We start from the raw sequence: 10,461 nt of genomic DNA, 5'->3' as shown, positions 1-10,461 counted from the left end.
CTCTCCCTGCTTCGCCTCCCTCGCCCCCTCTCCCGAAGCAGAGCGCAGCCGCCGACGCCGTTCGCCGTAGCTGCAGCCACCGCCCTTCCCTCGCTCCCCCGACTAGCCCAGAGGCTCCGCCTCGACCCCCTCTTCCTCTCCACCGAGCCACGAGGCCCCGGACGCGCTGCAACGCCGCCACCATCGTTGTTTCCGTCGCCGGCCGCCGTGGATCCTCGTCGTCGATTCGAGAGCTACCGGACGTCCCCGAGCCCGCTAGCCATCCCTGCAGCTCCGCGGTGAGCCGCTGACCCGATTCCCCCTTGCCCCGTCGTCCCTAGCATCCTGTAGTTGCCGTCCCCTTGAGCTCCGAAGCTCGCCGCCGCCGTGCCTCGTCACCGCCGTGGCTGGAGCCGTTGTAGCTCGAAGCCGAGCACACCATCGTGCTCCACACCTCACCAGGAGCACGTAGCACGCACCAACGCCTCCCCTAGCGCCCTGCATCGCCTAACCCGCCGTTGGCCGAACTCCGGCCGCCGCTCACGAGCTCGCCGTCGTCGGTACCGGCCACCACAGGCACGGCCACCACCACCATTCGATGCGCACCAGCAAGGGCTCTCCAACGAGCCCAAGCACAGCCTTGCCCGTGCCCTGTAGCGCGTTTCCGGCTCGCGCCGCCGTCTCGGGCCTCGCCGGCGTCATGTCGCCGGTGGGTTTGACCCCACTGACCCGGGATTTGACCCTGCTAATTAACCCTGTGACACTGACAGCAGGGCCCCACCTGCTAATTAATCCTAGATTAGTTTCTGTTTAGTTTTTAACTAATCCTAGTGGCCCCACGCGTCAGCTTTGACTAAGCTGACGTGGCTGTTGACTGGGCCCACATGTCAACGACACTAATCAGCCCTAGTCACTGACCAGTGGACCCCACTGGTCAGGTTTGACCTGAACCTGCCCTGTTGACCTGATGACGTCAAGGTGATGTCATGCTGACGCATTAAATGATTTTCTGGATTTAAAATAAATCAGAAAATCCAGAAAATAGCTAAAACCTCTAAAAATCATAGAAAATTAACCGTAACTCCAAATTAAATAATTTATATATGAAAAATTATCAGAAAAATTCAAGGAATCCATCTGTACCATTTTCATGCATGTTAGAACAACTTATAGCTGCTGTTTAGCACAAATCAATTAAATGGCATTTGAATAATCACATATGGAGTTTGAATTTGAATCTTGTATTCAAACCAACCCCATTTAACTTGTTGCTAGATGCATTAGCTCAAAACACATTCATTTTGCCATGTCATGATCATGCATCATATTGTGCATTGCATTGATTGTGTTCCCTTCTGTGTTGCCGGTATTTGTCCCCTCTCGATAGACGTGATATCGATGATGTGATCGTTGACACTGATGAAGACTCAATGTTATCTTCAGAAGTGCCAGGCAAGCAAAACCCCCTTGTTCATTCCGATACAATCCTACTCTCTCGCTCCTGCTCTCTTTTACTGCATTAGGACAACACCGATTCATCTGTTACTTGCTGCGGTAGCTGAACCCCTTTGTCCTTTGCATGACCTGTCATTGCCACAGTAAATAGATGAAACCCACTAGCATGAGTAGGAGTTGTTTGAGCCCTGATGTGCCTACTCATTCATGTTTGTTTGTCATGCCTGCTATTGCTTAGAGTTGAGTCAGGTCTGGTTCATCGGGGATGAATCAGAGGTGTGTGAACATGTCCTACTGTGTGTGAGCTAAGTGGTGAACACGATTTGGTAAAGGTAGCGGTGAGAGGCCATGTAGGAGTACATGGTGGGTTGTCTCATTGAAGCCGTCCTTAGGAACTGAGTTCTGTGTTTGTGATCCATGATTCAGCTACTACCATACATTGGGCCCTGAAATATGACCCCGCTCGACTTCTTATTCACCTAGTCCTCTGTCCAGGAGTTGCAAGTAGTTTCTGGTGTTTGTAGCTTACTGGAGGCCGTGGACAGCGCTGACCGTAGGGGTGGGCTATGATGCGGTAGGTACGTGGCACGGTGTACCGGATGCCCGTTTGGTATCTCGGGAACCCTGTTCACATCATTTGGGGCTGTGAGCGAAACTCCGGCCGGATCTCCTCATGGATGGAACCCGAATAGGCGATAAACCTGGACTAGAGACTTGAGTGTTTAGGTAGGTCGTGGTCTACACCCACGTCGGCTTTCGCTTGAAGTCTGCCGAGCACATGTCGTGTGCAGACGCTAAGTGGTGGAAACATGTATGAAGAAGTACACCCCTGCAGGGTTAACATCAACTATTCGAATAGCCGTGTCCGCGGAAAAGGACTTCTGGGTTGCTTATATCAGTTCATAGACAAGTGAAAGTGGATACTCTAAAATACGCAAGATAAGCGTGAGTGCTATGGATGGCGTTCTCGTAGGGAGACGGGAGCGGATCCATAGTGGTGTATTGATATGGTGAATATGTGGACTCGTGTGCGCCACCTCAAAAGAGTTACTTGCAGTTGTAGTTTAGGATAGCCACCGAGTCAAAGCTAGCTTGCTGCAGTTAAACCCCACCATCCCCCTTGTTGAAAATGATGCATATGTAGTTAGTTCTGATGTAAGTCTTGCTGGGTACATTTGTACTCACGTTTGCCTATTTTATGTTTTTGCAGAGAGACTTCAGTCTCACTAGTAGTTCCACGTGGACTTCGACGTTTAGCTTGATACCTCAGCTACGATCTTGTGCCCTCGGCAGGATCTGATCGATAGTCAGGCTTCTCAGCCTTTTTCATTTATAGATGTCTGTACTCAGACATGATAGCTTCCGCTTGTGCTTTGACTTGTATGCTCTGATTGTTGGGTCATGAGACCCATGTTTGTAATGTCTCGCTCCTCGGAGCCTATTGAATAAATACTTGAGTCGTAGAGTCATGTTGTGATGCCATGTTGTATTTGCACATATCGAGCATATTGTGTGTATGTTATTGAAATGCTTGGTATGTGTGGGATCTGACCATCTAGTTGTTTATCTTTAGTAGCCTCTCTTACCGGGAAATGTCTCCTAGTGTTTCCACCGAGCCATGGTAGCTTGCTACTGCTTCGGAACACTTAGGCTGGCCGGCATGTGTCCTTCTTCGTTCCTGTGTCTGTCCCTTCGGGGAAATGTCACGCGATGAATACCGGAGTCCTGTTAGCCCGCTACAGCCCGGTTCACCGGAGTCCTGCTAGCCCAGTGCTACAGCCTGGATTCACTCGCTGATGACCGACACGTTCGATGCTGGGTCATGGATGCCTGTCCCTGTAAGTTTGTGCCACTTTGGGTTTACAACTAGCCATGTCAGCCCGGGCTCTTTATCATATAGATGCTAGCGACACTGTCATATACGTGTGCCAAAAGGCGCAAACGGTCCCGGGTAAAGGTAAGGCGACACCCGTGGGAATACCGTGCGTGAGGCCGCAAAGTGATATGAGGTGTTACATGCTAGATCGATGTGGCATTGAGTCGGGGTCCTGACATCATCACCATGGTAGGGCGAGAGATCTTTGACGTTGAAGATGTCGCTCACGGAGTACTTGTCGCGTGGAATGTTGATCTTGTAGGCGTTGTTGTTGTAACGTGCAAGCACCTTGAAGGGTCCATCCGCTTGTGGTATAAGTTTTGACTTGCGTTCGTTGGGGAAGCAGTCCTGTCGAAGGTGTAGCCACACAAGATCTCCAATGCAGAATATCATGGGTTGCTTGTTGACGTTGAGCTTGGACGCGAGTCATTGTACTTGGTGCTCAATGGTGTGCCTTGTATCTTCATGCATCTTCTTGAGATAGTTGACTCGGGCACTCACATCCATATTCGAGCGCTCTTGTAGTGGTACAGGGAGAATGTCCAATGGTGACAATGGGTTGAAACCGTAGACGATCTCGAAGGGGGTCTTGCCAGTAGTCGAGTGTCTTGCTCGGTTGTAGGCGTACTCAGCGATAGGTAGACACTCCTCCCACTCCTTGATGTTCTTCTTTATTAGCACGCGAAGTAGAGCGGAGAGTGTGCGGTTGGTCACCTCCGTTTGTTCATCAGTTTGTGGATGGTACACCGTAGAGAAGAATAGCTTGATTCTGAGCTTGGCACATAGGGTCTTCCAAAAGTAACTCAAGAACTTGACGTCGCGGTCTGAGACAATCGTCTTTGGCACTCCATGTAGTCGTAAGATTTCCCTACAAAAGAGATTAGCAACATGTGAAGCATCATCTATCTTGTTGCATGGTATGAAATGTGCCATCTTATAGAATCAGTCCACAACAACAAATACCGAATCCTTTCATTTCTAGTTCTAGCCAATCCAAGTACAAAATACATGCTAATATCTCCCCATGGTTGATATGATATTGGGAGAGGCATGTAAAGGCCATGGGATTAAGCTTTAGACTTAGCTTTGTGACATGTAGAGCATCGGTTGGTGAAGCGGTTGACGTCGCGGAACATCTTGGGCCAATAATAGTTCTTGGATAGCATAGCAAATGTCTTGTCGCATCCAAAATGTCCCATTAGTCCTCCTCCATGAGATTCTTGCAAAAGCAACAAACAAAGAGAAGACTCGGGGATGCAAAGTTTGTTAGCTCTCATAAGATATCCACCTTTGATGTAATAACGATCCCAAGATGTATGCATCAAACATTTGGCATAAGGAATAGAAAAAGTAGGATCATGCTCATACAAGTCTTTTATATGCTCAAAGCCAATGACATTCAATTCAAGTTGAGTAACAAGCATGCATATGCGGGAAAGAGCGTCCGCCACAACATTTTCCTTACCTTTAATATACTTGATGATATAAGGAAATGACTCAATAAATTCACTCCATTTAGCATGAAGCTTGTTCAACTTAGTTTGACCCTTAAGGTATTTAAGCATTTCATGATCGGTATGAATGATAAATTCATGACGGCGAAGATAATGTTCTCATTCATCCAAAACTCGCACTAAAGCATATAACTCTTTGTCATAGATGGGGTAATTGAGTTGCGCTCCAGAGAGTTTCTCACTAAAGTAAGATATGGGGCGCTTCTCTTGCGTTAACACACCTCCTATGCCATTACCACTAGCATCACCATGAATCTCAAAGGGTTTGTCAAAATTGGGTAATGCAAGCATGGGAGCATGAGTAAGAAAATTCTTAATCTCATTGAATGCGGTATCTTGCGATGGTCCCCAAACAAAGGGTTCATTCTTCTTGCTCAAAGCATGCAAAGGTGAAGTAATGGTGCTAAAGTCCTTCACAAATCTACGGTAGAAACCGGCTAAAGCAAGGAAGCTATGCACTTGTTGCAAGTTGGTTGGTTGTGGCCAAGTTTTAATAGCATTGATCTTAGAGTCATCAACATGAACACCCTTAGAGGAAACAACAAAACCCAAGAAAACGAGATTATCAATGCCAAAAAGGCATTTTTCCATGTTAGCATAGAGACACTCTTTTCGAAGAGTTTGCAAAACGGTTCGAACATGGGTGACATGATCTTTGAGAGATTTTCTATAAACAAGGATATCGTCAAAGTAGACCACAAAAAACTCACCAATGTAAGGGCGAAACACATAATTCATAAGACGCATGTAAGTACCCGGTGCCTCCGATAAACCCATAGTCATGACTAACCACTCATACAAACCAAACTTTGTTTTGAAAGCGGTATTCCATTCATCACCCTCTTGTATGCGGATTTGATAGTAACCACTTTTAAGATCAATTTTGGAAAAATAGTGGCACCGCTAAGTTCATCAAGCATATCATCAAGGCGTGGAATGGGGTACCTATAGCGAACGGTGATAGCATTAATAGGTCTACAATTGGAACACATGCGAAAGCTACCGTCTCTTTTTGGCACAAGAATGACCGGAACGGCACAAGGACTCAAACTTTCGCGCACATGTCCATGTTCTATGAGGTGTTTTACTTGCCTTTGTATTTCTTTGGTTTCTTCGGGGTTGACGCGGTAGGGAACTTTGTTTGGAAGTGGTACTCCGGGGATGAGGTCAATTCGGTGCTCAATTCCTCGTAGTGGAGGTAGACCCGGAGGTAGCTCATCGGGGAAAACATCTTGGAATTCCTGCAAAAGAGAAGACAACACTAAAGATAGAGTGTGAGAGGTGTTAGCTTTTGGTGCCTCGTCCTTGCACAAAAGGATATAGTGTATCACACTAGATGGGTTCTCACACACTTCTCTTATCTCACGTTTGGTGGAAAATAGAACTAGGTTCTTCTTTTCGCTCATCGTGGAGGCACTCAATTTGGGCTTGTGGCGCTCGCTCTCTTTTTGGTGGTTCGCTCTCTCACTATTCTCTCCATGATGGGTGGCTTGCTTGTCGGCGATCACTTGGCTTGGAGACATAGGGCGAAGTACGTACTCCTTTCCTTTCATCTTGAAGATGTAGTGGTTCGTTCGGCCGTTGTGGATGACACCTCTATCAAATTGCCATGGTCGTCCGAGAAGAAGGTGGCAAACGGTCATTGGAACAACATCACACTCCAAAGTGTCTTCGTAAGCTCCGATTTTGAAGGAGACTTGCACTCTATGTTCGGCTTGAATTGTGCTAGAGTCGCTTAGCCATTGAACTTTGTAGGGATGTGGGTGCTTCGTCTTGGGCAATTGGAGCTTGGAGCAAAGTTCTTCACTTGCTAAGTTATGGCAACTCCCTCCATCGATGATGACCTTGACGGACCTTCCATTGATGTCGGCCTTGGTATGAAAGATATGGCATCTTTGGTCTTCTTCTTGTTGATGTTGAAGAGTCAAGACCTTGGAGACAACGAGAGTGGGACTTGAACCTTCGTCACAAAAGACTTGTTCTTCTTCATTGTCGTTCACTTGCCGGTGCATTGCCACTTACACAAGGGCTTCCATTTCTCCTTCGCTCATGGAGTCGTATGTACCATCGTCATTGAGGATCATGGTCCGCTTGTTGGTACACTCAAAGGACTTGTGGCCTCGGCCTCTGCATGTGAAACATTTGAAGGAACTTGTCTTGACAATCTCATCGATTGAGGTAGATGATGATGAAGCTCTCGGCTTGAAGTTGCTTGTAGTAGGAGGATGACTTGAGGTTGTCGAAGCTTTCTTGTAACTCGACTTGTCGATGTTACTTGTAGAAGGCTTAGTTGATGTAGAAGTTGTTGGAGTCGTTGAAGCTTGGGTGTTGGAGAAACCATAGGACATGGATGAGAACTTGGCATACTTGAAGTCATCTTGCACTTGACGTTCCGCTTTGGTAGCTTGATGCACTATCTCGATGAGGTTCGAGTATGGTTGGAAGTCGGCGATCTTCTTGATGGGATGATTGAGTCCATTCAAGAAACGTGCCATAGTTTTCTCATCATCTTCTGTGACATTGTCTCATATCATTGCAATCTCCATTTCTTTGTAGTATTCTTCAACGCTCTTGGTTCCTTGCTTGAGTAGTTGGAGTTTCTTGAAGAGGTCGCGGATGTAGTAGGTAGGCACGAAGGTGCTCTCATGACATCCTTCATTTGCGCCCAAGTAGGGATGGGTGGTTCACCTTTTGCCTCTCGGCGCTCAATGACTTGTTCCCACCAAATGAGGACATAGTCTTGGAACTCAAGGGATGCCATCATGATCTTATTCTCTTCTTCATAGTTGTGCAAGCGAAAGATTTTGTCGACCTTCAATGCCCATGAAAGGTACTCTTTGGGATCATTGCTTCCATTGAACTTGGGCATGGTGAAATTTAGCTTGTTGTAGCGTTGCTCTTCATTGTGTTCGTGTCGGGGATGTTGACGTCCTTGACGAGGAGGACCGTCTCTCACAACTTGCTCTTGTCTTGGAGGATTTCCAATGTCTTCTTATTCTTGTTGAACTTGATGATCTTGGCGAGCTTGTGGAGGAACTTGCCGAGCTTGATGTTGCACGCGAGCTTGATATATTCGTTCGTGAACTTCTTCGTGAAGCGCTTCTTGATGTTCACGATCTTGTCGGCCTCGGTTGGCTACGGCTCGACTTGATTCTCGGAGGGCTTGTTGCGCCTCAAGTGCTTGAGCTTCTCGCAATTGTTGTTCTTGACGTTGTGCCTTGGCATCTTGTGCTTCTTGGTGTAGTCGCGCTCGCTCTTCCTCTTCGTGTTGGCGTTGTCGTTGCCGTTCTCGTGCTTGCGCAAAGGTAGCTTGGTTTTGACGATGTCGTTGTTCTTGAGAGTTGTTGTCGTGTAGAGGGTTGTGGTTGGCTTGACGATGTTGGCGCGCGGCACGACGAAGAGTGTTCGATGTCGGTGTACTTGAGCCGGAGATGGTGTAGTCGGAGTGTCGACTTGAGCGGCTCCGTCTAGATGAGGACGAAGTGTAAGAAGAGCGGTTGAGCAACAAAGCACGAATCTCGTCCATTCTTGTGTCATTCTCTTGCTTGTGGTCGTCGAGTTTGTGGTCGAAATAGTCTCTTGTATGTTGCTAGGAGAGTCGCAAGTTGGTGGCGAGGTTGTCGATGCATTCGCTCATTGCTTGTTGCTCTTGATGCAAAGCACGTTGTGCACCAAAGAGGTGGCTCTTTGTGACGTACGAGTTCATGTCGTCGTCTTGCCCGATGAAGAGTGGGTTGGTAGAAGTACTTGGCCTATCCATCATTCCAAGGGAAATATGTGAGTGGGAGAAAGAGAAGAACGTATACCAAATGTACCTTGACCGATGTTGAAGATGGATCAAAGATCACTCCAATGTGGAACAAGGAATAGCACAATTGGTACCAATTCTTGCCGGTTTCTCACACCTACACAAGTAAAAGCTTATGGTGGAGCTCGGTTAGGATGGTGGCACAAAATTTGATGCAATTGTTAGTGAGCTTCAATAATGTTGGAAAAGATTCGCAAATTTGCAATGCAACAAGTAGACCAAGCAAAATATGGTACACGGAAACACACACACAAAGAGATAAGTGGGGTCGTGCAACCAAGGATGAGCGAAAATGTGGAATCCACGAAAATGCTCTTGTTGCACAACACTAGAGATATGCTAGTACGATTGCACAATAGGCGGATACGAAGACTTGTGCACAACCTACGAAGCAAAAATGCAACGACTTCTATCCCAAGTATGCTCTATGTATTATATTCCAATGATATGATCCAAGATGATCTAGTATGACAATCTTAATATTGTATGATGCTATGGTTCTTGCTTAAAAGCTCTTTGCTTATCTTTCCCTTTTTCTTAAAAGCTTGTTTGGCTCTTTGTTTTTTGAGCTCTTTTCTCATGCAATGTTTCACGAACCAAGATAGCAATTGTGTATGCGATGACAACCTTGTGACACAAGAGATGATACCAAGATATGCACCAATGATATATGTATGATACGGGAAGTATGATCACTAATGTGCACAATTCACGTTGCCGGCCATACTCAATGGCTAGTCTCGATGGGTAAGATATGCAAAATTGGGCTATGATGGCTATCAATGTAATGGCAATAATGATGTATCACTATACCAAAGACGAGGTTACTGCTTCTTGTTTACGGTATGGTGTCAAAATGGTGGAGTGGTCGTTGTCGATGACGCGTCCGTGGCGAAGATGAGCGGCGACGATGTTGATGTAGAACCATACCTAAATAGCCGAAACACAATAGGACATGGAACCGCAACTCAAATTCTCAAAGCAAAACATGACAAAATTGTCGGAGTTGGTAGTGGTAAGCGATGGTGGTGTATGTGGAATATGGCGGTGAGATGCGGAAGTGGTGGTGGTATGCGGAAGTGTATGTGGGCATCGGAACAAAATTTGGCAAAATTTGGACGGAAAACGGGCGGTCGATGGAAGTGATGCTGCCTGGGGTCGGATGTCCGGGGGTTCGGGATGGATGTCCGGGCTCTGGATCCGTGGACGAACTCCACGAGGAAAGTGGCAAATCGGGGCAAAATTCGAGGGATTTTGTGGATGGAAATTGGGGAAAAGATGAAGGAGAGCTAGATCTACCTACAACACAAGAAATCCGCGGATCAAATCCAACAAAACTTCATCACACCAACAAATCACAAAAAAAATTGGGGTCCTATTTTTGTGGGGAATTTTCGAATTAGGGACAAAATCAACAAAACAAGGCTAGAAAACACAACGGGGAGGCTCCGAAATCATGATCAACGTGGCTCTAGATACCAAGATGATGTAGGGTGGAACCCTAGATGGCCGATCTTTGACGAAAGGAGCGGATCCCGCGAAGAACACGAGGGGAAACACGAGGGGAAATCACAAGGGGAACACAAGAGAAACACTCAAACCAACAAGATGTAGTCACACATATGCTAGATCCATGAACACAAAGGGAGATACATGATCCACGATCAACAAGGGACGATACATGGTAATCGGTTCTTCTCCAAAGGAGGTCTTGATGGGGCCAGCCAAAAGGGGGTCTTGAATCCAAGGGGATCTTCTCCGAAGAGGGGCCGCGGTCTCTCTCGTGGAGTAGATCCGTAATGGATGAGCAAAGCTCTATATCTAATGAG

Source organism: Triticum dicoccoides, chromosome 7A (assembly GCF_002162155.2).
Source record: "Triticum dicoccoides isolate Atlit2015 ecotype Zavitan chromosome 7A, WEW_v2.0, whole genome shotgun sequence".
In the NCBI taxonomy this organism is placed as follows: Eukaryota; Viridiplantae; Streptophyta; class Magnoliopsida; order Poales; family Poaceae; genus Triticum; species Triticum dicoccoides.
The sequence above is the reverse complement of the archived record's forward strand: the minus strand, read 5'-3'. Positions refer to the sequence as shown.